This window comes from Saccopteryx bilineata, chromosome 8, assembly GCF_036850765.1.
Source record: "Saccopteryx bilineata isolate mSacBil1 chromosome 8, mSacBil1_pri_phased_curated, whole genome shotgun sequence".
NCBI lineage: Eukaryota > Metazoa > Chordata > Mammalia > Chiroptera > Emballonuridae > Saccopteryx > Saccopteryx bilineata.
Window position 1 is genome coordinate 22,706,874 of NC_089497.1, and position 27,290 is coordinate 22,734,163.

Below are 27,290 nucleotides of genomic sequence, written 5' to 3' on the forward strand. Positions count from 1 at the left end.
TATCATCTTCATTTTACAGAGGATGAAATTGACGCCAGGGAGATCAAATAGCTTGCCCAAATCCTAATTAATAGCAAAGAAGCAGCAGCATGAAAACGTCAGTGTTCTAACTCAGATCCTGGGTTCTTCAGCGCTAGCAAATCTTCATCTCGTTATCCTGCAGTCTAGTTCCCAGTTTAAATGTCAGGTGTTTCTTCACCCATTGTTTAGACTAGGCTTAGCAATCATCCTTTTTTTCTTCTATTTCTTCCCTTATCTTCTCCCTCATATGTATAATTTGTCACAATTTGTAATTATTTATGATGGTAATTTGTTGTGTTTTTTTTTAATTGGTCGCTAAACTATTAGATTTCTGAAAGCAAGAACAAAATATACCCAGCACATGTATGCTCCTTTCAGCAAAAACACACATGCAGTGCATTTTTTTCTTAGAGTAACAGAGGAACACTGGGAGGCTAGAGAGGTTTTGGATATGGCCCTAACTCTTGAAAGGACACAAAGTCAATTAAGGTATTCAACCTAATTTTCACTTCAGTACCATCATAACAGCCATTTTACAAGGTTTTTTTCTTGAAAAATAAAACATCAACAATAAAGATAACAGTTCTTTGGATTGTTCAAAACAAATCAATTGTCTTTCATCTATAGTCTGTCTTCATTCTTTCCCCAATTTATTTAGTTTTCTTGATTTGCTCTCCTTTTTTTTTATCTTATGCTTCTTGAAACCATCTACTTGTTACTAGTATCTAAAGCAGTTTTTCATCGGAAATGTTAGACTCTCAAAATATTTTGGAATAAGATTAATGGAGGGTCCTGATATAGCTCACACTTAAAATGAATTGGCATGGTATTGAGTGGATGATGCTATGAGAACCTCAGTGAACAAACAGCAAAAACCAAACAAAACAAAACAGTATGGTGTATGTTAAAAAGAGGCGGAGTGGGGTATTTACTTGACAGGTCGTAGTCAGGAAAATACATTCCTGCAAATTGGCCCATTTCTTCTCAAAATGTGTCTGAGGTGAAATGGAGCATTTTTTGTTTTACACAAAGAAAATAATTCAAGAGAATGCCAGTTTGATGATATTTGTCTCTGTGGCCTAAAAACTCAAGGGTTTGGAAGGTTAAAATTTAAGTAAAGTTGGAAAACTCAAGGGCAGAAAATTTAAAATATTTTTTAATTAATGATTTTTTGTCTTTAAGTAGAAAAAAGAATTAAAACCACAAGATACAGTACAGGTGACACAAGGGTAAGAAATAAGAAAGAATAGTAAAGGCATGTGATGAGAACATTCTTTCTATATGGAAAAATAACATCACAAAGAATAAATAGAAATAAAATGCATTGATGTCATCTGAGTGTTATACTCACTGCATGATTGGGAATATTTGTAGTTATTAGAAATCTTGGCATCAGTGGTGAAAGATACGTATATCTCAGTTTTTATTTTAAATGAAAGTCAAAGTCAAAGTGCCTTTACAATGAACAGCAAAATATCAAGGCTCCCATCTTTAAGAAAGCATAGTGATGTCTGATGACTGATCTGACACTGAAGAGAAATATTTGCGTGTTGCTAAAGCTCTTTCTTCTTGCTTCAAGAGGATAGAATTCCCATAGCTAAGTCATTATCTTATTTTGACTTCTAACCCTTACCTTTATATCTTTATTTGTGAACATATCTGAGCCTGCAAAAGTAAAGGTGGCAACAGTACCTTCTGCAGTAGTTTCTACCTTTCATTTCTTTGCAATGTTCTAATGACATTTTATTTGAAGTGTTCAAAGTACCAGAAAGTCACTAGGAAGAGGGTTTGAGGTTGGCACTGGATAAAAAGACAACCTTGAACTAATTTTAGGGTTTGCAATTAGTAGAGATCAGAGTGTGGCAAGTAAAAGTTTTAATGATAGACTGGCCCAGGCCTTGAGGTAAATTATGCATAATTATTCATAACTGCTATTTTTGGCTTGCCTGATTTGTCCTAGACCTCTGGCTGAGGAAACAATTTGAAATAATTAGTGTACTAGTACACTGACAATGATGAATGAATTGAATACTTCTCGTGCCAAACATGGGTCTTGATAGGAAGCAGATAACTTTGGCAAATGTGGTATTTTGTTATGGGATGTCTGAAAGTAGAAAGTGTGTGGGTTTTGTGCATGTGTGTGTGTGCATATATGTTGTGTAATTTTCATAGGTTTTTCCTTAAGTCGTTCTCTATAGACCTCAATCATTACAAGAGGCTATAATTAAAAACAAAACAAAATAAAAAACAAAAAAGAATGCTTATTGCTATAAAACTTGTAAATTCTCCATTTATTTATATTTAATTTTTGCATGCTTAAGGTTGAAGTTGGAATGATAGTAAATATAAATGAAATACAATTTCACAATAATTAAAAAAAACTTCTTTTAAATTTTAATTTCATGGAAAGTCTTTCAGATTTTAGTATATTAGACCAAAACTATAGCTAAGTACAACAGGTACTAATAATGAACTACAATAAATGAAATGTTTTTTTGCAGTATAGATTTTAAATAATTTATGCATAAGAATACTTACTAATTTTTCTACACAAATATTTTAGAAAGTAAAAGCAAAATGGGTAATTAGCTACATGCTAAATCATTATTGCTAGGTAAAGAAACTTTATCTTTTTATAAAATATATGAAATAATTTTCAATGACTATAATATATAAATTTGTTGAAATAAAAATGTTGAGTAATTCTAGTGCACCATCAGAAGATAAAATTAGGAGAAACATTAAAGAAAAATAGTCTCAGAGATCTTTCTAATTTATTATCCATAAATTATATAAATCTGTTTTCTTAATTAAGAAAATTCTCAGAAATACAATATATTCACTTTTTTCAGTAGAATAAACACCAACAATTGTTTCTGTCAGGAGACAACAATTGCTTCTTAGCCAAAGATTTGGACAAACAGCCAGACAATTTTTGTTTAGGTGAAAAAGCTTCAGCCCATTTAAACCACCTGCATGCAATATTGGATTTCCTTCTTTCAAAACTATAAACTAATTTAAAACATGTAAAAAAGATAGAATTCCCAGATAAACTTTGAAATTAATACCAGTTGAATTTTATCACTCTGCTGATTGTGTATGTTATATTCTCCATTTTAAAATAGTTTTTAGACACTCAAACTTGCAGTGAAAACTGCATAATTTTTTCTCATATATACCTATATTTCTCTTTAGAGAGTGTGTCTTTATTATGTATGTATTTATATATGTAATGTATAATACTTGCATGTTAGCTATACTTCTGAAATGCTATGTCTAATCCAATTATATTACTCTTTATTACTTTTAACTCTGACAAGAATTCTTTAAATGATCTTGTCTTTTATATAGAAGATAAAATGCAATCCTAAATAATCTGCACATAAAATATGTCTATTTATTTGTGGTAAAACATATAACATATTCTTTTACATAACTCTTACCCTAAATGAAGATGAAAAATAAACACATGTGACCCTACAGTTTTTTCTTCGTGTGTATTAACAGGTATTATATATGTCAGAATGTTGTATCCCTGAACATGAAAATGCTGTTTTTGGAGAGTCACTAAGCCATCAATAAAGAGGTCTCTTTCAAATTAGTTATCTTGCCATTTTATTCTTTAGTTTAAAACTCAAATATAACACAGATTTTTGTTTTACTGGGATATAAATGCCACTTTGGATTTTGATTCACATTTTCTGAGAGAAATTGTACCATAGAGTCTCCTTTTCCTGAAGGACTTTGTTAATTAGAATACCCTATAAAGTTACTGGTGGTGGTGAGAGAAAAAAGAATCAAATAAATAATTTTGGAAGTCAACAAACACAAGTATTGAGATTATAGTCTCACAAAAAAAGTTTTAACCACTAAAGTAGAATCACTAAAGATTGAACGTAGAGATACTTGGCTTAGTTTATTTTATTTTCATCATAAATCATTTATTACATTAGATCACACTGTATCCAAACCTTCAAGGACACTTTAATTTGACTCTCCACCTTGATAGGAATAGAAAAGCTTCATTCCCGCAGTGGAGGTCTTTACTGGTCTTTTGAATTCACACAATTTGGGGGTCAAGTATCCCAAAGGAACTGATACTTCTACAGTTTCTTCTGTGCCCCTTGTGAAAACTCTCTACTAAAGACAGAGCATGAGAATAAAGGGTGAGATCCACACCCAAATATAGTAAATCCTAAATCAAAATTATAATAAAAGATATATTTTAAAATAATATATGAATGCACATTACTATTATTATGTCAGCTTAGAGTACCTAGAATTGAGTTCAGTAGTACAGTACACTTGTTTCACAGGTCACTAAAGTAAAAATTGTTTACAGCATAAAAAGTAAATGTTTACTCTTTATAACCATGTTTTAAGAATTATGTTCTGATACTTTCAATAGGATGTATAAGGGAAGAAAAAGTTTTACAAATCTGACCCCACATAAAGGGGTTCTGTTTAGCATCAGCTCATGGGCATATATATTTGCACCTTGGTACAAGTTAGCCTCTGCACTACATGCAGAAATTGGTGTTCTAAATTTATGAGAGTTGTTTCAAAAGCTGTATGAGAAGGAAGAATTTACCCACTAAAATAAAATGAAATGTTGTATGAGAGGCTTATCTACTTCTGTTAAGTTCCTTGTGTCAGAATTTAAAATAAGTACATCATATTTTTCATATGCTTCTCACAGGAAGTCAACCACATAAATTTTCATGGCAACAGCGCAATATTAAAATCTATGGGAGCAGTAATTCTTTTTTAATTGACTGGATAACTAATCATCGCTAAAGAAAGAGCTGCTATCTTTAAGGCGGAAGCAATGAATTTTATGTACAATGTAGCAGGTGGTATGTAGGATAGGGTTTTTTTTTTTTTTCATATGATAACACCTATTGATACTTAATTTTGAGGCTTATGTAGAATGAATGTGATGGAATATAATATTACGAACTGCATCTCACATTTGTTTTATTCCCAAAATTGACAAATGATAAAATAATAGGGAATAAAAATGTCTTTTACAATTGATTTGAAGTTGTTCATTAATTTCTTAATTGCTTCATGGTACAATGTCAGGCAGGGCCTGTTTCTACAGTGTCATATTTTTTTTTTCTTGTGATAGGATTTTTCACAATCCTAAAAATAAAGTGTCTGTTATTAGAGCAGATGCTCACAGCTCCACCTGGAGTGCTATGGAAATCCTTCTGCAGGAGGCAGTTGAGAGAAGGGTAACAGACAATCGCAGAAGTCCCATGATCGGATTTAAAAATAATTTGAATAAGGAGCCTCAAGGAGATGCGCATATCATTGCTAACCTTTTCCTCGGGGCATTGTGTGTGAGCCTGACTATACTCTTCCCACAGACAGAGGCCCTCTGTTTCAATGAAAAGCATTTTAAATCAGGTTTTTTGTGTGTGTGAGATAGATGGCAATTTCTTCCATTTGCTTTTGGTTTCTTCCTCCTCCCTAACCAACTACCCCTACCGCTCCCCCTTCCTCCTGTAAGAAGTGTGAAGCCATCAATTCATGTATTTAAATATCCTTGGAAACTGAAAGTAATCTAGAAGGTTATTAGCATATTGTTATAAATGGTAATGGCCTGACACCAAGGATGGGCTTTTTCTTTTATGGGTGTTGTGAACATTATGAGTTTAAATGGGGGGAAATCTTCCCCATTCAGAGCATCGCCCTGGCCCTTCATTCACATGTCAGGAGCCCATTGTGTGACCAAACCTTGTCAGAGGCTTCTAGATGTCTAGTGGCAGCAGCTTGGCATTGAGAGCTGGGGAGAAGGCTGTCGGGGATGGGGAAAAGACGGCCCTAAACAGCCAGGTGGTGGCCAACTGGCCAGTAACGGACAGACGATTTAACCTAACTAGGCTGTACAGTCAGGCCTGCGTTACAAAAGGCCCACATGTGTCCTTAGCAAGCTTCATTAACTCTTTTGGCTAGGGCTATACTCCTCTGACATATTAATTAGTTGCATTACTTTCTCTTACTCCAATTTAACCTTACTATGGATCACTCAAGTTGATCTATTGGAGCATTTAGAATAATATGTATTTAAGATCACTGGAAAAAAAAATAACTGTAGGAGGAATAACATATTCTCTGAGATTGGACTAATTTTATATGAAATAATAATAATGATAAAAAATCCTGTAATTATTAGTATTTGACCCAGAATGCTGGTTTATTTCATATTGTAAATAAAAATAAAATGTTGATTACTATGTAATTATGTGCTGTGATAGGTAGAAAATTGTCTTCCTTTTTTCTGTTTTTGTACTGAACACAAAAGAAGGTATTATAAAAGAATATTTTAAGGCATTTTAGATTGTCTGAAAGATCAGAGGTGACTTGGCTTTGGGATACTAAACGGATTGCAGATTTTGAGTAATATTCACAAAATTAAAAAGTTTTAATGAAGGGAGGCAATTGTAAATGTTTTTAAAATTATAAAAAAGTACAAAACGTTCAGAATACATTAAAATGTTTTATATGTATGTCGGTAGATACAGATCTATATGTATTACTATATTCACTGATAAAGTGACAGGACATTTTGTGTAGTCTTTGCACTTTTATATTTCATACATTTATTGCATTTTATAATCAAGTGCTATATTATATGAACTATGACGATAGATTTATCAGTATTAAATTTAATGATGGAGGAACCTATTTTGTATTTGTTGTTCGTGTGTCTTATACAGCAATTCCTGGCACTATTGTTCTATAGATATAAATTAATTTAGAAAAATCCAAAGGCCACAAATGCGTTTTCTATATCTACACTTGGTAAGCAATAAATCTTCAATAATATATTTTTTTAAACTTCTCACAACAGATTAGTCACCTGTCATGTTCACTGAGAATAAACTCAGTCTTATTTGATCATTTTATATCTTGTGATTTTTTTTCCAGCCTAAGCAGTTTTATTTTTTAACCAATACTATATTCTAAAGAAAAAAAAAAACTACATCATCACAAGTACAATGTGTTATTTGTGTACTTATTGTTAAATTACGAGTGTTCATTAGTTGTGCAGAATCAATCTTAAAGGTAAACTTTGCAATCCTTTGCAGCTGCATTGCTAGAGAGAGAAGCTGTGTTCAAAACCTGATAATGAGCTCTGCCCCTGCTTATTTTTCAATCAGTCTAATTATTTTGTTCCCAGAAGTAGTTTGTTAAGATGACTCTTATTCAGGCTGACTCTAAAATAATTACAGCTGACTTAATACCCAGGGGTTCTTAAGAGTGGGAGGTTTATGGACACACAGGTCAGGTCCAGATTTGAATCCTGGTTCTTTGTCATGTGCGGCTTGTGACCCTGAAGAGTTTGCTAAACCTCTCTGAGCCTCAGTTTCTTGTCTGGAAAGCAGTGAAAGCTGGCTTAGGGGGTGACTTGGGGTTATGGTAACATTATTATTGTTTTCATAGTAACATTCTGGAGAACCATGGAATTAGGTTTTTTCACAGATAGAAAGAACAACACAATATTTGATATTAAAAAAAGAACCATAATCTAAGAAATTATTGAGGTTTAAACCCATATTGGTTAGTTTTGAACCACATAAAAAAATGTACTGTCATAGTTCGAGAAAAAAGAAATCCATTAAACATTGGTTTATATTTCCAAAACAATGTTCAATAAAACATAAGTGACTATAAAATATTAGTGGTAAGCACTGGCGGTCTTGTGCACCCTGTTCTCAGGTGTCCTCACACGTGTGTATTTGGGCGTATGCTCTGGGGAAACAGAGTTGAAATGGGAGGTTGAAGCAGAAAAAATTCTCCAGTAATTATAGGGAACAACAAGAAGAGTACTGTGTGAGTAAAATGACTCACAGAGATGAGTTGTTATAATGGTTTTCATTTCAATTAATGTTTATATTTGATAAGTAATCAAAATTTTGTGTATTACCTGTTGCTGAAAGATGTTTATTAAATATCAAGGAAGCGCCTGACCAGGTGGTGGTGCAGTAGATAGAGTGTCGGACTGGGATGCCGAGAACCCAGGTTTGAGACCCCAAGGTCTCCAGCTTGTGCACGGGCTCACCTGGCTTGAGCAAAAAAAGAAAAGCTCACCAGCTTGGACCCAAGGTCGCTGGCTCGAGCAAGGGGTTACTCGGTCGGCTGAAGGCCTGTGGTCAAGGCACATATGAGAAAGCAATCAATGAACAACTAAGGTGTCGTAAAGAAAAACTGATGATGGATGCTTCTCATCTCTCTCGGTTCCTGTCTGTCTGTCCCTACCTATCCCTCTCTCTGACTCTCTCTCTCTCTGTCCCTGTTAAAAAAAAAAAAAATCAAGGAAGCTCAGTTAGGTTTTCTGTTATTTATTTATTTATTTATTTATTTATTTATTTATTATTTTTCCAAAGTTAGATGTGGGAGGCAATCAGATAGACTCCCGCATGCACCCAACTGGGATTCACCATCGTGTCCACCTGGGGGTGATGCTCTGCCCATCTGGGGCATTGCTCCATTGTGACCAGAGCCATTCTAGAACCTTTGGAAGAGGCCACAGAGCCTTCCTCAGTGCCCAGGTCCACTTTGCTCCAATGGAGCCTTGGCTGCAGGAAGGTAAAGGAGAGATAGAGCGGAAGGAGAGGGGGAAAGGTGGAGAAGCAGATGGATGCTTCTCCTGTGTGCCCTGACCAAGAATCAAACCCCGTACTTCCACACGCCAGGCTGACGCTCAACGCTGAGCCAACCGGCCAGGGTTCAGTTAGGTTTTTGTGTCACTAGTGCTGGTTTATCTTCTCCTTGTTCCTAGGTGTTCTCATAAATTTACAACACAAAAAAAAATAAAGATAATAATGCCTGTCTTGAGAGTGTGTGACTCTTCTTCATAATCTGGAAGAATCTGAGTAGAACTTATAAAAGAAAATATATGGGCATGACATTAAGAATATTTTTTATTGTTTTTATTAGAAATATTATTTGCAGTTATATACAATAAGCTCATCTGGCTTGTAAATGTTTGGATTGGTCTTTTAAATACACTTCTAAACATCATGTGCACTTACATAATTTGCATTTCACTTCAGAGAGTAAAATATGAAAAAAATTGATGGAGTAAGTACATTTTTACTGTATTCTAGCAAATTTGTCATTTTTCCTAAGAATTTGTGTCTTCAATATGAATTGGAATCTAATTTTTTATTAATTTTCAAATTATAAACTAGAGCCACCAGTCCTGGAAACACGTATCTTGATGAAAAATTATTCTTGCTTTTCTCTCTAAGCACCAGATGAAACAAATATCTAAGTATGGTAATTATGGAAGTAGTGATACTTTATAAAGGCAGTAAGTTTGAAAAGAATATACACTAGTCAATGTATTCAAAAATTATGAGATTTTTCTGGTTCTGCACTTTTTTCAAAAATCAAATCAAGGTTTATAAATTTGACAAGAGTACTTATGATAAAATAAAATGTGAGACCATTTTGTGATACTAGTTTTGTTTGTCTCAGTTTAATTAGGTATGTCTATGTAATAATAACATTCTTTGTCCTTGCATAATTTATTTTTAATTAGACCAAGCTTTGAAAATCTGATGACAATAGGTTTTTTAAGAGGGGGGAAAAAAGTAATTTCATTTTTTATTTGACCCTGAAACTTTCACCTGAAGAAATAAACAAGAGTTGGTTGTATTTGGCAATAGAATGTTGACTTTGAAAATATACCCTTTTTATTTGATGTGATATAAAATAATGCTTAAACAAATTGGGTCACAAGTGCCAACACTTGATAATTTAAAGTGTTATAAAAATGATTGGTGTTTACAAGTACAATTTGCTCCAGGAAAATCTGGCACCACTTTAACTTGGAAAAGTGTCAATATTTTATGATATATTTTATACCAGCCATGCTCATATTACAAGATCCTTTCCAAGTACAAGTTCTAGACAACTTTAAACTATTCATTAATAATTGTGATTTACAGGTGCAGTATAGTAACTTGTCATTTATTAAAGCTCATCATTTTAAAAAAAATAAAGCATAAAAGGCAAATATGTATATTTTATTATGTGAAGTGTATTTTGAACCATGTTGAATGAAATAATAACTTTTTAAAATTTTTGAATAAATTAGTAAAATATTGTTTTCTTCTAATGAGCTTTTAAAATAAGTAATCCTAAATATAAGTTTGCAGCTATTCCATTTTAAATATTTTATTCCTATAAGATAGTTAAAATGTTTTTTTATAAAGGAAAGTTTATTACCTGAAAATTTCCTTTTGGTTTTGTAACCATGCCTGTGTTCCATTCCGGTTCTCCCATATTCTGAAATTGCTGGAGTTAAAAAAGAAAAGTCTGAGAAAGGTGAGAAAGAAGAAGATGAAGAGGTAGGCAGTGAGACCATTCTGTTATTCAGGGTTTAATTTCTCTTTCTGGTTAAGTTTACTCTGTTTTGTAGTTTTATAAGTTTTGCTTTATTGTTTTGGCCACACCAGCTCCAAGTGATTCTATCCTGAATTCATTATTTTTATTCTATTTGCATGTTTCATGTTGTTTTGAGCGGTATGTTTGATATCTCATACAGAAACTAAATCTAACATTTTCTGAGTCCATTTCTGTGTTAGTGATACAAATCTCAGTGCATTCCAATTTCCCAATACCAGTTGTATAGCACAGTCAAAAAATTATGGCTGTTCTAGTAAAAAAAATTGGATATAATTTTTTTTACTTACTCTTTATTTTTTTACCTAGTCATTTAATCTTTTTAATTTTTAGTAAATATACTTGTAGAATAAGAGTAATAAAACAAATCTTACAGATTTTTTGTGACAATATTTTATAAAACACTTTACAAATGTTAACTGTTTTAAACATAACTTAGAACAGGATACTTAATTATCAGTATATAGATAAAACAAAATATTTATCACTGTTGAAATTTTGTGTAAATTACTTAGAATTAATCTGAAATATACTATAAGAAAAATGAATTGAGGGAAATAAATAAAATTCAAAAATGACAAATATATCATTTTAATTTTCTATAAAAATTAAAATAAAGACAAAGTTTTTTAGTGTTTCAGATACTTATAAAACAAATGCACACAAAACACAAATACAAGACACTTATTTCACATACACATGTAAATTTCCTTAGACACTGGTAAATAATTTGCCAAGCCAAAGCATTAGCACAAATGGCTGTGGTGTTTGTGTTTGTGTGTGTATCTGTTGGGTCTTTCACTTCCCAAAAACATTGGTAATTTTCCTCACTATTTCAAGAGTAGTTTTTCTTTTTTATGTTTGATTTGATATCTTAACAAACTCCTTTCCCTCTAAGACTGTGTGCAAAATGTAAGCCAGCTACCTGACAGCAATTCTGTGCAGCAGTCTGCAGAAGACACTTGTCTGGGTTGTGCTTGGCTTGGTGTGCTTTGACAACCGAGTGGTGAAATCTCTGGGGGGGCTTCCAGAAGGGACTGCGAGGCTGATGCCTTAGATTGCCTGTCTACATTGGAACTTTCACAATAAAAAAGATTTATCTCTCATACATCTGTCTTCTCTCTTTCAATTTGACATTCTCTCTCTCTTTGCTAAGATTTCAGTCAGCAACTTCAAAGACTGACACAGGCTGACAGCACACTGCTGGTGTGAAGGGTTGGTTACCTTTCTCCATTTCTTCTTTAGATTTCAATTTTGTTCACTTTTTTTTAATTATTAGTTAGATTTAAGAATTGGTATGTTACAAAGAGTTTTGAAAAGCCACTCAAAAAATCGCAAACATTGAAGTGTCAGTTCAAATGAATGGTTGCAAATTAAATGCACTATTTTACCGTAAAACCTTGTGCATCTCCTTCTGGTAATTTAATATGTGGCCCTGACAGCAACATTTAAGCATTTTCTTTTTGTATTTACTGGTTTTCAATGTCAGTTGTATATGCTTTATTTCTAACCTTTTTTTCTTACTCGTTCTCTCTCTCTCTTTCTTATTTAGTGTGTCATTCAAGTAAATGCACATTGATTAGTTTATTATACCCCAATTTTTCCAAATAAGTTTGAAGCACAATGCAAAACTATAAGTTTAAAGTTATGAAAGCAATATCCACTAAAGAAACCAAGTATTCAGGAATATGCTAAGAGATAGCTGTCTAAATGTTTATTTACTTAAGTGTATTTCTATTTCTGTTTTGGATTTTAACATTGAAACTTCATCTTGTTTATGCAGTCCTAAAATATTGAAAATAAATCCATAACATGAAACCAATTCAAGGTATAGTTTATTTCGCATTATATAACCATAAAGTACTGTTAATTAAGAGTGATCAATATTTTGGTGACTTATTATCAAAAAGAACATGTAGCATTTTATGTGTGGGTATTTTAATCCATTTTTTAAAATATTCATTGCAATTTATATATATGTTTGATATCTACCTTTCTTTTTATTTGTAGAAAATGGGGCCAATATATAACTAGATGCTACTAAATAACTTGTGGTTTCACAAATATTATAATTGATTTAGGAATTTGATTGGGAAATCTTTCAATGGGGACATATGTCATTGCAAAGAACACCAACTGTTTGGAAAGAAATTTTTGTTTTGAACACTTAAAACATGGGAAATAATGGTCCCTATGAACACTACTTATTACTATGCATGACTTGTTTTAAAGTTTGTAGATTAAGAAAGATTTTTTTCATTAGTTATTTTACGTGCAATAAAAATATATTTTAAGATTTTTTGTGTTGTAGGTATTTATTATTTATGAATAATGTAATTTAGTCTTAAAATTTTAATATTTTCATGACTGTTAGTTACATTTGAAAGTATCCACATTTTTAAAAGCACTTTGAAACCTTAACTTGTATTTACTGAGAAAAATGGGAACTTAATGTTATATTTTAAAAGATAAGTAAAGGAAAATAAAGGATATACTTATCAGTAGCATCTGAGTTTTGAGATTAAAACGTTTTCTTTACATTTAAGTTCAAAGTTTTATTGCTTTTGTCATGATATATCATACTCTGAGAAGATAGTCAATAAATTCAAGTGGTATACAAACTAGAGGTGTAATATATTTTATTAGTGTGTGATGTTTTTCTGAAAGCAAGGGATATAAACTGTATCACATATTTTAATATAAAAGTAAGTTGCAATCTCATTTTTTATATTGAGGAATAAAAATTGTATTTTCTTTCCAATATTTCAGAAAATTTATTTGTGATTTCTTCTAATGTTGAATTATTTCATGTACATGTTCATATTTTGCTAATGTAATGATGAGATGATATAAGAGAAGATTTGGGAGACTAATATGTTTTACTAATATATTTCCTGGTGTAATCTTAATCTCTAGATCTGATTTTCTCTCAATTATCACAGGGAGAGGTATAGACAAGGTTATGAGAGAAGGGCTTTTAAATAAGTCAAATTAAATTAGAAAGAAGTGGGAAATTTAAGACTGAATTTATTCTGACTTTATTTTTTTGATATCCGACTTTACATGTAAAATAATAAAACATGTACTTCATCATCTGTGAAGAAAAAGCTCATGATCCATACTGAGGATCTTAATGATCTTTGGTCCTTACTCATCCAAAGGGAATGTAAAAAAATTTGAATCTTCTCTTATTTTTGTTTGGATTGAGGTCACTGGTGGGGTAGAGTAGGGAACTGCGTGATTAACTGAAGAGAGCATTTGAGCCAATGCTAAGTGTTACGTTCAAATGTTGCCAATATTTTAAAAACCTCTACTACAAAAAAGAAAGAAAAAAGATCTTTAAAAACTTGGACAATGAATTCCTTGTCTAGCTCTTTTTTTTTTCTATTAACACATAGAGTCACAAACATGTATTACTAAGTCAAACACACACTTGTAGATCCATGTTCCCAGCAGGGTTTCATTTGTGCTTAGTGCTGCGGTTTGGTGAAAAACCCTCTCCTGTGTGTAGTTGTTTTCATTTTTGAGCATGTCACAGCATGAATTCAGGGTCTCACTGAGAGCAGTTTTGGGTTTTTTTTTTAATACTCTGAACCTTACAGCCTAAGTAATTTGAATGTCTGAAAATGCAGGGATATAGCTCAAATATGGTTAGCTTGTTCCAATCATTTTCTGTTATCAAAGAATAAGAAAGTTACTCTAAAACAATGTGTTGTATAGTTAATGTTTGAAAAACCTGTTCTTTTTGTTTTCATTACTTTGAACACAGAGTAAATCATTTATTTCTTCAAAATCCACAAGTGCATAGTATACAATCAGCTATGCACTCAAAAAATGATTCCTATCAAAGCCCTCCCTTTCCTCCATATTTCCACAATATCCTAGAGAGACCAGTGAACTATTTAGACAGCGTCATTTGTACAATTCCAAACCTAATGTTTCTTTCTTCGATAAGTTTCCCACTCTAAGATAAACTGAATTAGGAGTTAGTTTCTCTTGATTTTTTCAGGGCTATATCCTCAATTCCCGAAAGAGAAAGATGAGACCATACCCTTACATTTATAGTGTGTCTATTTGCTGATTGACATGAGCAGGAGCACTAAATAGAAAGCCACAGCCTTATGATGTTTTGGGTCAAATGTTTTTATCAGGATACTTATTTTATAGTACTTGGAATATTATACTGAGGAGAGTTTGCTCATCTATGCAAAAAGCAGACTATGAGAAGCAGCAGTTTCGTGGCATTACAAGGCCAAGTGAGATTAAGGTTTACTTGCCTTGTGGTGCAGCTGATAAAACAACTGGACTCATTCCAAGATTCCTTGACTCCAGCTTTGTCATTTATTTTTCTCTGTCATTATTTTTTACAGAAAAAAAAGACTTATTTCTATGAAACTCTGAGGTGGTAAACCTGTATGCTGCATGAAAGAAAAACATTTCTTTTTTTTGTAAGTGAAATGCATATGGAAATACTCCAGCAAGTTCAGTTTTTGTAGTTTGCTAAGACTTACATTGGGAGGAGAAAAAATAATTTTCAGAAAGTTAACCAAAAAATAAAAAAGATTTTTTTCCACAACCTTAAACTGAGATGTGGACAAACTGAGTAAATGGTTAACCACTTTAAAAAGAATATTGTCCATTTTTTTAACATATAGTAATTAAAAATTGTTTTTATACTTTTGAAAATGCTTCTTTTTATTTAAACATAAGTGCTTCTATGTTATAACCAAGCAATGTATATTGAAAGGCTTTAAAATAATCTCCTAGTTTTATTATTTATACTACTTCTTTAATTTACCTGTTTTTGTTTATACTGCAGAGTTTATTATATTTTTAGACTTTCAGTAAATTTACATGTATTTATTGGATGTCTGCCTTGTTCTCAAAACTGTAGTAAGTGTTCTAAAGAACAGAGAAGAAATCCTGACAAGATTACAATTTAGCTGAGTAAATATAACAGAGATATTAAATAAATGAACAATGATTCTTCTGATTTCTACTGAAAATGTTTTCCTAACAGCAAAGGCAGCAATTATATATCGTATTTTGAAGATCAGTTTTGTACACAGATTGAAGTTTTTGAGAAAATAGTCATTGAAATAGATCCATTTGTTAGGTAATCAATAATTACCTCAGGGTAGGATGACACCAAATAATTTTTTAAAAAAAAATTAAAAGACAATGTGATGGAAATAGTGGTGGAGAGTGATTTTGAAGCACTTCATACTACTGTGTGGTGTTTAAACTTGTTTGAGTTTCTAAATTTTTAGTGCTACAATCAGTAAGCATGCCTTAAATATATTTATACATTATCCACTAGTACTAAGGGGTATAAGTTATTAGCTGAATGGTTTGAAGGCACAAGGAAAAATGAAAATTCCCTGTTCAAAAATTATGAACAATTGAAGACAGTGATAGCACAGTGTTAAACCAATTACAGACTCTTTTAGTTAGACACAGGGTTGTATGTGACTGCACAGGTTGCAAGCCCTACGTGCCGACTAAGGGAAGCAAGGTAGAGTGAGTCTTGAATCAGACCTTGTTTCTAGTTCTTTAAATTGTTATTCTTTGGAATAATACTAATACATTCTTTAAGAATTGCTCTGATGATTAATGAAAAATTGCACATAAATTACGTAAAACAACTGTGGGCTTTAGTGATTATTTGACAAACAATAAGTACCATTATTTCTATTATTTCTATGTTAGCTCTATTTCAATAAAATTTTTCTCTTACTTCTATACATTTCTCTTCTACTATATTTTTGTTCACTTTATTCTTTGTGATTTTAATCAGTACCTTCCCAGCATTCTCCTTTCATTAAAAAAATGCACACGGGTCTTGTACCACCCTTTATTTTCTATCGCAGGGGCACGGCTTGGTGGTGGCTCTTGACTGTCCCGATCATAACTCCGTTCTGAGAACATACTTTCATCCAATTTCCTTGACATCTGTTAAAGATCAGCCTGGGAATGTGTAATTGCTAGTTGTGTAGCCTGTGCAGTACAGCAAACATGGCTATTCATTGTGGAAAGTAGACCAGTCCCTGAAGTTTAACTATAGTTTAGCCCTCTCTTATCTGTAGGGATGCATTCCAGGACAACCCATGGATGTCTGAAACGTACCGATAGTACCAAACTTTCCCCTTCTCATTTAAAGAAAGCACTTTATGGCTCCTCTTTGGCATATCCAAATTGCCAACATCAATACTCTTGTACTTTGGAGCTATTATTAAGTAAAATAAGGGTTACTTGAACACAAGCACAGCAATACCACAACAGTCATGTGATAGCTGAGATGGCCACTTAGTGACTAATAGCAGGTAGCATATAGAGCACAGATGCTAGACAGAGGATGCTTGGTTGGGGCAGAATGGGGCTGGATGCAGAAGGATGGTATGAGATTTCATCACTCTATGCAAAACAGTGTTCAATTTAAAACTTATAAATTGTTTATTTCTGCAATTTCCTATTTCATAATATTTGTTAACCATGAGTAACCAACACTATGAAAAATAAAACTGTAAATAAGGGTGAATTACTATATAGTGTGTCCTTTAAAATATAAATGCATTATCGCTTCTCGGCCTCTTGGCTAAGATCAAGTGTAGTAAAATATAAGTGCATTAATAGTTTAGTATAGAAAATGTATATTTTGAATAGATGTTTCAGTGATTCTTCATATAGTCCACCTGATTTATTCCATGAAAAGGAGAGTGTTTTAAAAGGTTAAAAAATAAAAGAAAAAGTCAATGCATATACCAAGTTGGAAGAGAAAAAGAATGGCTTAAATTAAACAGTTTAAAAAAATATATAGATATTAAATTTGCAAGTGCATGTGGGTATAATTATTTCACTTTATCTGAGAATATTATATATATATATGAAAATTTAGAAGTAACCAAGAAAAACTTAGCATATCTTTGTACTTCTATAACAATGTCAGGAAAATATTTCCCACTCACATAATTTAGAAAAACTTAGGAAGATGAAAATCATTCTATGTGATATCAAACTCCATGAATTATGCTTTACAGAATCATATGGTATAGTAGATATATTATACATTACGTTGTTTTTAGATATTTTGAATGAAAATTATCTGTGACAAATTGCCTGGTCTTTGGATTATAATATGCAAATAAAGCACTGAAACTTTTTAGAATGTCGTACATTTCTGAATCTGAAAGGAAACTGATTACAAATGTGATTTTAATTTGTAAATTCAAAGAGTTAATTCTTAAAGTCAGATTCTCAATAAAATTTAAAATTATCCAAATTTTCATGTTTACCCTGATAATTTAAATAATTATTGACCTTCTACTAGACCAGTGGTAGTCAACCTGGTCCCTACCGCCCACTAGTGGGCATTCCAGCACCCATGGTGGGCAGTAGCAGAGCAACCAAAGTATAAATAAAAAGATAGATTTAACTATTGTAAATTGTTTTATAAAGATTTATTTGAGCCCTGGCCGGTTGGCTCAGTGGTAGAACGTCAGCCTGGCGTGCAGAAGTCCTGGGTTCGATTCCCGGCCAGGGCACATAGGAGAAGCGTCCATCTGCATCTTCACCCCTCCCCCTCTCTTTCCTCTCTGTCTCTCTCTTCCCCTCCCGCAGTGAGGCTCCATTGGAGCAAAGATGGCCCAGCCGCTGGGGATGGCTCCTTGACCTCTGCCCCAGGCGCTAGAGTGGCTCTGGTCGTGGCAGAGCGATGCCCTGGAGGGGCAGAGCATCGCCCCCTGGTGGGCGTGCCGGGTGGATCCTGGTCGGGCGCATGCGGGAGTCTGTCTGACTGTCTCTCCCTGTTTCTAGCTTCAGAAAAATAAAAAATAAATTTAAAAAAAGCAAAAAAAAAAAAAAAAAAAAGATTTATTCTGCCAAACTTAGTGAAAATCTGACATAAAGTACTTGGTAAGTAATTATTATTATATGCTTTAACTTGCTGTAACTCTGCTTTATAAATTTTATAAAGTAAAGTTACTTCCCTACTTTATAAATCACCATTACTGTGGAACCAGTGGATGGTTAGAAAATTTCACTAACAGAGATACAAAAGTGGGCGGTAGGTATAAAAAGGTTGAATACCCCTGTACTAGATGTATATTTAATGATATCTATGGATTTAATTATTAAATGTGTACTTCTATCTCTGAATATATTGTACATAAAATCGAAGTTAAATGCAAATTAAAAATAGGACCACATAAACTGGAATTGAAATTCTGATATAATCCCCCTATTGTACATGCCTTATGGAGATCTTGAGATTTGTTTATCTCATTTTTGGTAGTCCTTACTATGGACTGAATGTTTTCGTGCCCCCCCAATTGTAACATTGAAGTTTAAACTCCCAATGTGAGGGTATTTGGAGGTGGACCTTTGGAAGGTAACTAGGTCATAAAGCTGCAACCCTCTTAAATTGGATCTGTGCCCTTACAAGAAGAGACAAGATAGTCTCACTCTCTGCTGTCTGTCGTGTGAGAATACACCAAGAAGATAACCATCTGCAAATCATGAAGCAGGTTCTCAACAGACACGAGGTCTGCTGTTACTGTGATCTTGGACTCTTCAGCCTCATAATTGTGATAAATGAATATTTGTTATTTAAGCCCTCCAATTCATAATAATTTGTTATAATGCTCTCTGCTGATTAAGACAAGCCTGGAACATGCTTTGGGTATAATCTACAAGATCTGATCTTTTCTCTTGCTGTCCCACTCTATCAAACACCTATACATATGTACACATCATCCTCTTCACGGGGTATGTTAAGTATACAGAACTTTAATATTTTAGTGTTTTTCATCCTATACCTCTTCCTCTTCTCTGTCACGTGGGTCCTTATCCACTCATTGCCAAAAATTCTGAAATATCACCTAGACTCATACACATACAGTCACACACACACAATTACACAGTTTTTCTCCATGGTGATTTAATATACTACACAAAAATGAAGTTATTTATAGAAAACTGATACATTTTAGGCCTTTTCTATTAATGTAATGTTTTATTTTCAAAGAATTTATGTTATTTTTAATTTATGAGCAGAAACAGAGAACTTACAACTCTACACATTTTTTTTAATGACTCAAGAAGTATCTGTCTATTTTAAAAATTGGAAAGAAGGCCCTGGCCGGTTGCCTTAGGGGTAGAGCATCGGCCTGGCATGCAGGAGTCCTGGGTTTGATTCCTGGCCAGGGCACACAGGAGAGGCGCCCATTTGCTTCCCCCCCCCTCCTTCCTCTCTGTCTCTCTCTTCCCCTCCCGCAGCCAAGGCTCCACTGGAGCACAGTTGGCCCGGGCTCTGAGGATGGCTCTGTGGCCTCTACCTCAGGCACTAGAATGGCTCTGATTGCGGCAGAGCGACGCCCCAAGATGGGCAGAGCATCACCCCCTGGTGGGCGTGCCGGGTGGATCCCAGTCGGGCGCATGCGGGAGTCTGTCTGACTGCCTCCCCGTTTCCAGCTTCGGAAAAATACAAAAGAAAAAAAAAAAAGAAAAAAAGAAAAAAATTGGAAAGAAGCCACAGATTTGTATACTAGTGCATTATCTGAAATTCCTTTCCAAAACTCAGCTTGGATAGAATTACAATTGTAAGGTCTTTGGGATTCTGTAAATTAAATAAAATCATTGAACTTGAAATAATCAAATAAATAAATTACTTATGAATATAAAAATGTTTTAAGGGTATAATTTTTACAAAGAAGAATGCTCTTTTCTTTAGCATTGAAGGTAGAAACATGAGGATAAGTGTGTTAAAGTAGATGAGTGATTGTCTGACTAAGGTGACTTAATCAAAGGGAGGCCCATGTGCCTCACTCGTACTTGAGTAAGTTAACAGGCCACAAGGATTTCATAGCATCGAAATCATTGTGCCTTATTTGCACTTAAAAAATTACATTCATGGCCCTGGCCAGTTGGCTCAGCGGTAGAGCGTTGGCCTGGCGTGCAGGGAACCTGGGTTCGATTCCCGGCCAGGGCACATAGGAGAAGCGCCCATTTGTTTCTCCACTCCCCCCCTCCTTCCTCTCTGTCTCTCTCTTCCCCTCCCGCAGCCGAGGCTCCATTGGAGCAAAGATGGCCCAGGCGCTGGGGATGGCTTCTTGGCCTCTGCCCCAGGCGCTAGAGTGGCTCTGGTCGCGGCAGAGGGACGCCCCGGAGGGGCAGAGCGTCGCCCCCTGGTGGGCGTGCCGGGTGGGTCCCAGTCGGGCGCATGCGGGAGTCTGTCTGACTGTCTCTCCCTGTTTCCAGCTTCAGAAAAATACAAAAAAAAATAAAATTACATTCATTAGGTTGGTAAGTTTACATTGGCGTTAATCAAATTACATTCTGGTTATTTTGAATTTAGTTTAGCTATGCCATAACAGATTCTACTTTCAATAACCATATGCAGAAATTACAAAGTAGCAGTTAGTAGTACACTTTAAAATAAATCAGCACAGGAACTACCAAACTCATGTTTTTCAGAAATAATCCAAAATATAAAAGTACATGCTGAAAGCTATTTTTTTTTAAGATTTTTTTTTTGGATCATTTACAACATGGATAGTTCTTGATAACATTATACAGAGTGAAATAAGTAAATCAGAAAAAACTAAGAACTCCATGATTCCATACATAGATGGGACATAAAAACAAGACTAAGAGACATGGACAAGAGTGTGGTGGTTACAGGAGGGGGGTGAGGAGGGAGGGGCACAAAGAAAACCAGATAGAAGGTGACGGAGGACAATTTGACTTTGGGTGAGGGGTATGCAACATAATTAAATGTCAAAATAACCTGGAGATATTTTCTCTGAACATACGTACCCTGATTTATTAATGTCACCCCATTAAAATTAATTTAAAAAGATTTTTTTTAATTTATTGATTTAAGAGAGAGGGAGAGAGCAAGAGAAAGGGGAGCGGAAGTGAGAAGCGGGAAGCATCAACTTGTAGTAGTTACTCTTCATATGTGCTTTGACCTGGGAAGCCCAGGGTTTTGAACCAGAGACCTCAGCATTCCAGGTCGACACTTTATCCACTGTGCCACCACAGGTTAGGCAAAAGCTGTCTTTTTTTTTTTTTTTTTCATCTTTCCGAAGTTGGGAACGGGGAGGCAATCAGACAGACTCCCGCATGCGCCTGACCGGGATCCACCAGGCACGCCCACCAGGGGGCGATGCTCTGCCCCTCTGGGGCGTCGCTCTGTTGCGTCCAGAGCCATTCTAATGCCTGAGGCAGAGGCCACAGAGCCATCCCCAGCGCCCGGGGCCATCTTTGCTCCAATAGAGCCTTGGCTGCGGGAGGGGAAGAGAGAGACAGAGAGGAAGGAGAGGGGGAGGGGTGGAGAAGCAAATGGGCGCTTCTCCTGTGTGCCCTGGCCAGGAATCGAACCCGGGACTCCTGCACACCGAGCCGACGCTCTACCGCTGAGCCAACTGGCCAGGGCCTGGCAAAAGCTATCTTTAAAAATCAATAAAACCTATTGTACTCATGACACTTAAATTTTTTTTTATACCGGAATTTCTGCTCTTCCTTGTGATTGATTAAACAAAATGAAATAAAACTCTTAGAAATGATGGCGTTTTAGCATTTTACCACCTGCTTTTCTAATTAAGCTAACTGTATTTTGAGATGAACATCATCTTTTTCTCAATCAGTCAAGTTTGAGTGACATGATGGTGAAGAAACATGGAAACAGAGGGGTTTAGGTGATGGGAAAGCAGCAGTGATATTAGAATTGAAAGGAGGAACCATTGCTCCCGGGATTAAATCATCAATCTGCTTCCATTGCAACAAGAAGTGGGATATCTCCCATTTGGAAAGCATGGTCTTGTTCTCTATATATCTAAAATACAAGAGCCGAGTTGATTATTTGTGCCTTTCCTATTTCTGGAGTATTTTGATGTGATCTCTTAGCTTTATCTGCATATGAGTGCTATGAAGACAGTATGTGACTATGGATATGTACCTATTATCAGGGGGCAGTGAAAAATCTAAATCTTAAAACTGTATGCTGTCTCTTAATATATCATTCACAGTAAAATATATATATATATATAATTAATATAATTATAAGACAATTCAGGAAAATTCTAGCTTTTCCTCAGGGGGGAAAAAAGAATTTATGTTTGTTTTTTCTCTTAAATGATATCAAACATCTTTTTAGATTTTGAAAATTTTAAAAAAGCTCTAAAAGTATAATGACCCTGCTATCCCACGGGCACTTGTTCACTTGTTCATCTGTCTGTGGTTAATGCAGCGCTAGTTTTGAATGAAATGACCATTTAACTAGTTATTGAAGCAGAAAGGGATTTATGCTTGATATATATTTAGTAGATGAAAAAATGGAGATGTCAGGAGAGTTAAGCAATTTACGAAATTCAGAGAGATCTCATTGGAAGCAGACTTAGATTTCAGTTCTCCTGTTAGTTTCTCATTCCTTTCATTATTGGGACAAGACTCTGTCTTTTCCGTCTCCTCTCGGGCTAAAACTTGAAGAAATTGTGGAGTGAGCGGGATTTGAACAGTGCGTTTTGTTTCTCCAGTTAGATCCTCTCAATTTTCACTTCACTGAGGTCTCACAATTGTTATGCTGCCCTGCTCTCCCCACCCCTTATGCTGTTAAAGCATTCTGGGTCCTCATATTCACACTATTTGGCCAATCACAGTTCAGAATTAATATACATCACACTCAGGGATGTGGTCATTTTGTTGTCTTTTAAAAAGTGGTATTTTGAGATGGACAACACCTTTTTCTCAATCAGTCAAATTTGAGGCAAATTTGAGGAAACAGTCTATTTTTAGTTTCTAGAAATGAAAGACTAAATCACAGAATTATATTTTTGATTAGCACAGTTAATGCCTTCTATCTTTCCAGTAAAACCTCTCTGTGGGTTAAAATCTCTGTATTATCATGAGACATTTATCTTGATGGTAGAGTGTGACTTCCTCAAACGCTTAATATAACTTTATCTTGTCTGAGAGGTCCAGGGACCTATCTAAACACCTCTGTTCATCTGTATAACGGTGTAAGTTTACTAATCAATATGTACCCCTGGTTTAGTAAAATGAAGACCAGATGGCAAGCCTACAGCTCACCTACAGCTTAGTTTACAGTTTTTCTTTTAAATTCTCTTTTACTATTTCAAAGAAAACCTTCTGAAATTTATGTTCCACTGTCACAAATTCAATTAAGTGAAATGAGAACATGTCAAACTTCACATTGAGAAGTATTTTCTGATAGTTGGTTGTGCTTGTATAGTACTGCCAATTACATTTATTAGCCCTAAATATTAAACAGCTGGCAGAATTCCATTGTATATAAATAAGACATTTGAGACCTGGACAAGTGCCATTTTGAAGAAGGCCAGCTGGTGCTTTTTACAGTTTCATTCAGCCTAGAAGTACTGATTCCACAGTGCATGCAGTGTTTAGGTAAATGACAATAGAAAAACATATTGTGACTAGGGAATTCTGTGGGAAATTCCACTGTGTAGAAATAGAACATTTCAAAGGTTTGAAAAAACAAGGATATGATGTGGTATGCACCTGTTTGTTAAAATTGTTGAACATGTTGTTAAGTGTACTATGTTTTTAATCTTAGTTTTCTATAGGTCCATTTTATAGAGCTGAGTTATGACATGCAAATAATTACTGCTTTTTTAATGTTCTTTTCAAATAAAGTTAATTTTTTCATATTTATAATCGTCATCAAAGTGTATTAAACTTAACAATGTGTAGTTTAGATTTTCATGTCATATGGTGAATTTACTCTTTTGGGTTAATACAGATTTTAATTTTTATTATTTTTAATATTATAATGTACATACTCTACCTATTGCTATGAATAGATATAAAAACCCTTCATTATGTTATTTCATCAAATTAATTTTTCTAAGTGAGAGGAGAGGAGATGGAGACTAACTTCCACATGTGCTCCAACTAGGATGCACCCAGGAACCCCTATCTGGGGCTGATGCTCAAATCAACCGAGCTGTCCTTAGTGCCCTGGGCTGACACTCAAACCAATTGAGCCACTGGGTGCAAGAGGGGAATGAAGAGAGAAGGGGAGAGGGAGGAGAAGAGAAGCAGATGGTTGCTTCTTATGTGTGCCCTGACTAGGGATTGAACCCAGGACATTCACATGCTGGGCTGGTGCCCTATCCACTGCACTAATTAGCCAGGGCCAAATTAATTTTTTTAAATGTAAATATATAACATTATTACAAGAGATAATATGTTACAGTGATTTAAAGATTTATGAATATAATAAATATAAAATAAATGTTAAGCCTGACCTGTGGTGGTGCAGTGGATCAAGCGTTGACCTGGAACACTGAGGTTGCTGGTTCAAAACCCTGGGCTTGCCAGGTCAAGGCACAAATGGGAGTTGATGCTTCCTGCTCCTCCCAACCTTCTCGCGCGCTCTCTCTCTCTCTGTCTCTCTTCTCTAAACTGAGTAAATAAAAAAAATTTTTAAGAAAATAAATGTTAATATATTTTCTTATATTAAAATAAATGTTAATATATTTATATTAAATGATAAATTTGGATTATTATTAAAATTCTAAAGGTAAACTCTTGCTTGGACTGGCTATATATTCTCAGAATTAATTGATAAGTATCCTAGAAAATATTAATTGACATATATGTGTATGTGCATTTGTGTAGATATGAAAGTCTAATGTAAGGAGTAGCCTTGTAACTGTAGGCAGTTATCTGAAATAATGGACTGTGACATAACTCTGTGGCTTAAAGGACTGGGATGAAGAATGCATATTACAACTCTCTTGTCTCATTGGAAAATAAATCTTTTATATATTAATTAGCAAAAAATCTCTTAGAACCTCAATATATTTTTAGACAACCTTAAATAAATTTTATTTTATTTTTTTACAGAGACAAAGAGAGAGTCAGAGAGAGGGATAGATAGGGACAGACAGACAGGAATGAAGGTATGAGAAGCATCAATCATTAGTTTTTCGTTGCTCATTGCGACAGCTTAGTTGTTCATTGATTGCTTTCTCATATGTGCCTTGACCGTGGGCCTTCAGCAGACTGAGTAACCCCTTGCTCGAGCCAGTAACCTTCGGTCCACGCTGGTGAGCTTTTGCTCAAACCAGATGAACCCGTGCTCAAGTTGGCGACCTCAGAGTCCCAAACCTGGGTCCTCCTCATCCCAGTCTGACACTCTATCCACTGTGCCACCGCCCGGTCAGGCACAACATTAAATGTTGTTTTAAACTATATTATTAGTATATACAAAATAAAGCAAGCACTAAGAAGAATTAGAATTTCAATGAGCAATATAAATTAGCTTACTTTAAACTAAAAGTAAAAAATAAAGCTAGCAATGCATGGCATTTTATTTTTCTTTTGTTGGTAACTTAATGATTTGCATGCAAAAATAAATGAATTGATTCTTCTTCATAGTTATCCCTTTAATATTTACACATAATAATTGCTCAATAAAATGCTTCTATAAAACAAATAGGTGAAACACATCCAGATAGAAATAAGCCAGCTAAAGTCTATTCTGTAATAAGCACACCAATGACATCCATGTTGCAAAATGCAGCTGTTCTTTCCTCAACACTCACTTTTCCCATCTATTAGGGGAATTTGACAAAACTGGTCATTAATTTATCTTCTCCTAGAAACATTTCTTTTTTTCATTTGCTGTTGAGGCACAATTTTTATAGTGCTCTTTCTTTACTTGTCACTTCTTTTTTTTTTTTAGTTTGTTCGCTAGATTCTCTCAATATTCTTGATTTGTAATCATCGAAGAACTCCAAACTCACTACTCAAATCTTTTCTTTCTATAGTTATTTATTTTCTAGCCAATGTCACCGTCTATAAAATGACAAACCCTATCCACAATGTATCTGCCTTCACTGTGCTTCTGAATTTGAAGCTCTGTAGGAGGACAGCTTGTTATCACCTTCTCTTGGAAGTCTAATAGGCATTCATAGTTAAATTTATTTAGAACATCTTTATATCCCTTTCCCACACCTGTCCCTCTTGCGGTTAAATCTCTGGCTTCAAAAATAGTTTTCTTCCTCACACCAGTCAGACCTCTGCCTATAACCATTTATCAGCATAGTGGTCCTTAACCTCTGTGTCCCTTTGCCCTCTTTCATTTTCTGTTATCTGCTGTCATTCTCTCCTCAAAAAGTACAAGCCCCATGTAACCTTGCAGATTGCTGTTTGTTTTTTCAGTAAACCTATATCCACTCTTGATTATCCTCTGTCTCATACCTTTGAACGGATTGAATGTAAGACTGTTATAAGTGCTCCATTTATGTTCTGTCTAGACCAGATGCTATAGATGAGTGTAGTAGTTATATGAATTCCAGTTTGCTTAGAAAATATTTATAAGATTTTCTGAAGGGAATAAATTTGAGACTTTCTCAAGAGTAGGAAGAAGACTAAGGAATAATAATTGATCAGACATTATAAAATGAGAAATATACCATACACTATAAGTGATATAAAGCAGGATTCTAGTATTGATGTCCAAACTTTCATTGCATTAGTATTATATTAATAACCCAACCTCCGATCTAACCATATTATTGACAACCGTGCTAAGAAACCTAGGTAGTAGTTATATTCTGACCTACATTTCCCTTCTTGAACAGTTCAGTTCTGGTTTCCAGAAAATATTACTTTGCTCCATATCAACCTGCTCTGACACAATTATTTTCACTCCAAAATATAATAACCCTTGTTTTCATTTGCAATATTCTTCCACATCAGTTAGGCTTTTAAAAAAGTTTCTATAAATACTCTATTTTTAACAATGGAATGAGTAAGAAAATATTAATTTTTCTCAATATGCTCTGCAATTTATTATTACT

The 27,290-nt window shown here is 34.3% G+C and overlaps 1 protein-coding gene and 1 pseudogene across 2 annotated transcripts in view; both read left to right on the plus strand.

The window, feature by feature from the left end:
* The window catches only part of EPHA3 (EPH receptor A3), a 385,111-nt gene that overhangs the window by 57,967 nt on the left and 299,854 nt on the right, over nucleotides 1–27,290 (plus strand). The window lies entirely within an intron of this gene.
* On the plus strand, nucleotides 17,019–17,140 carry LOC136312310 (U2 spliceosomal RNA; annotated as a pseudogene).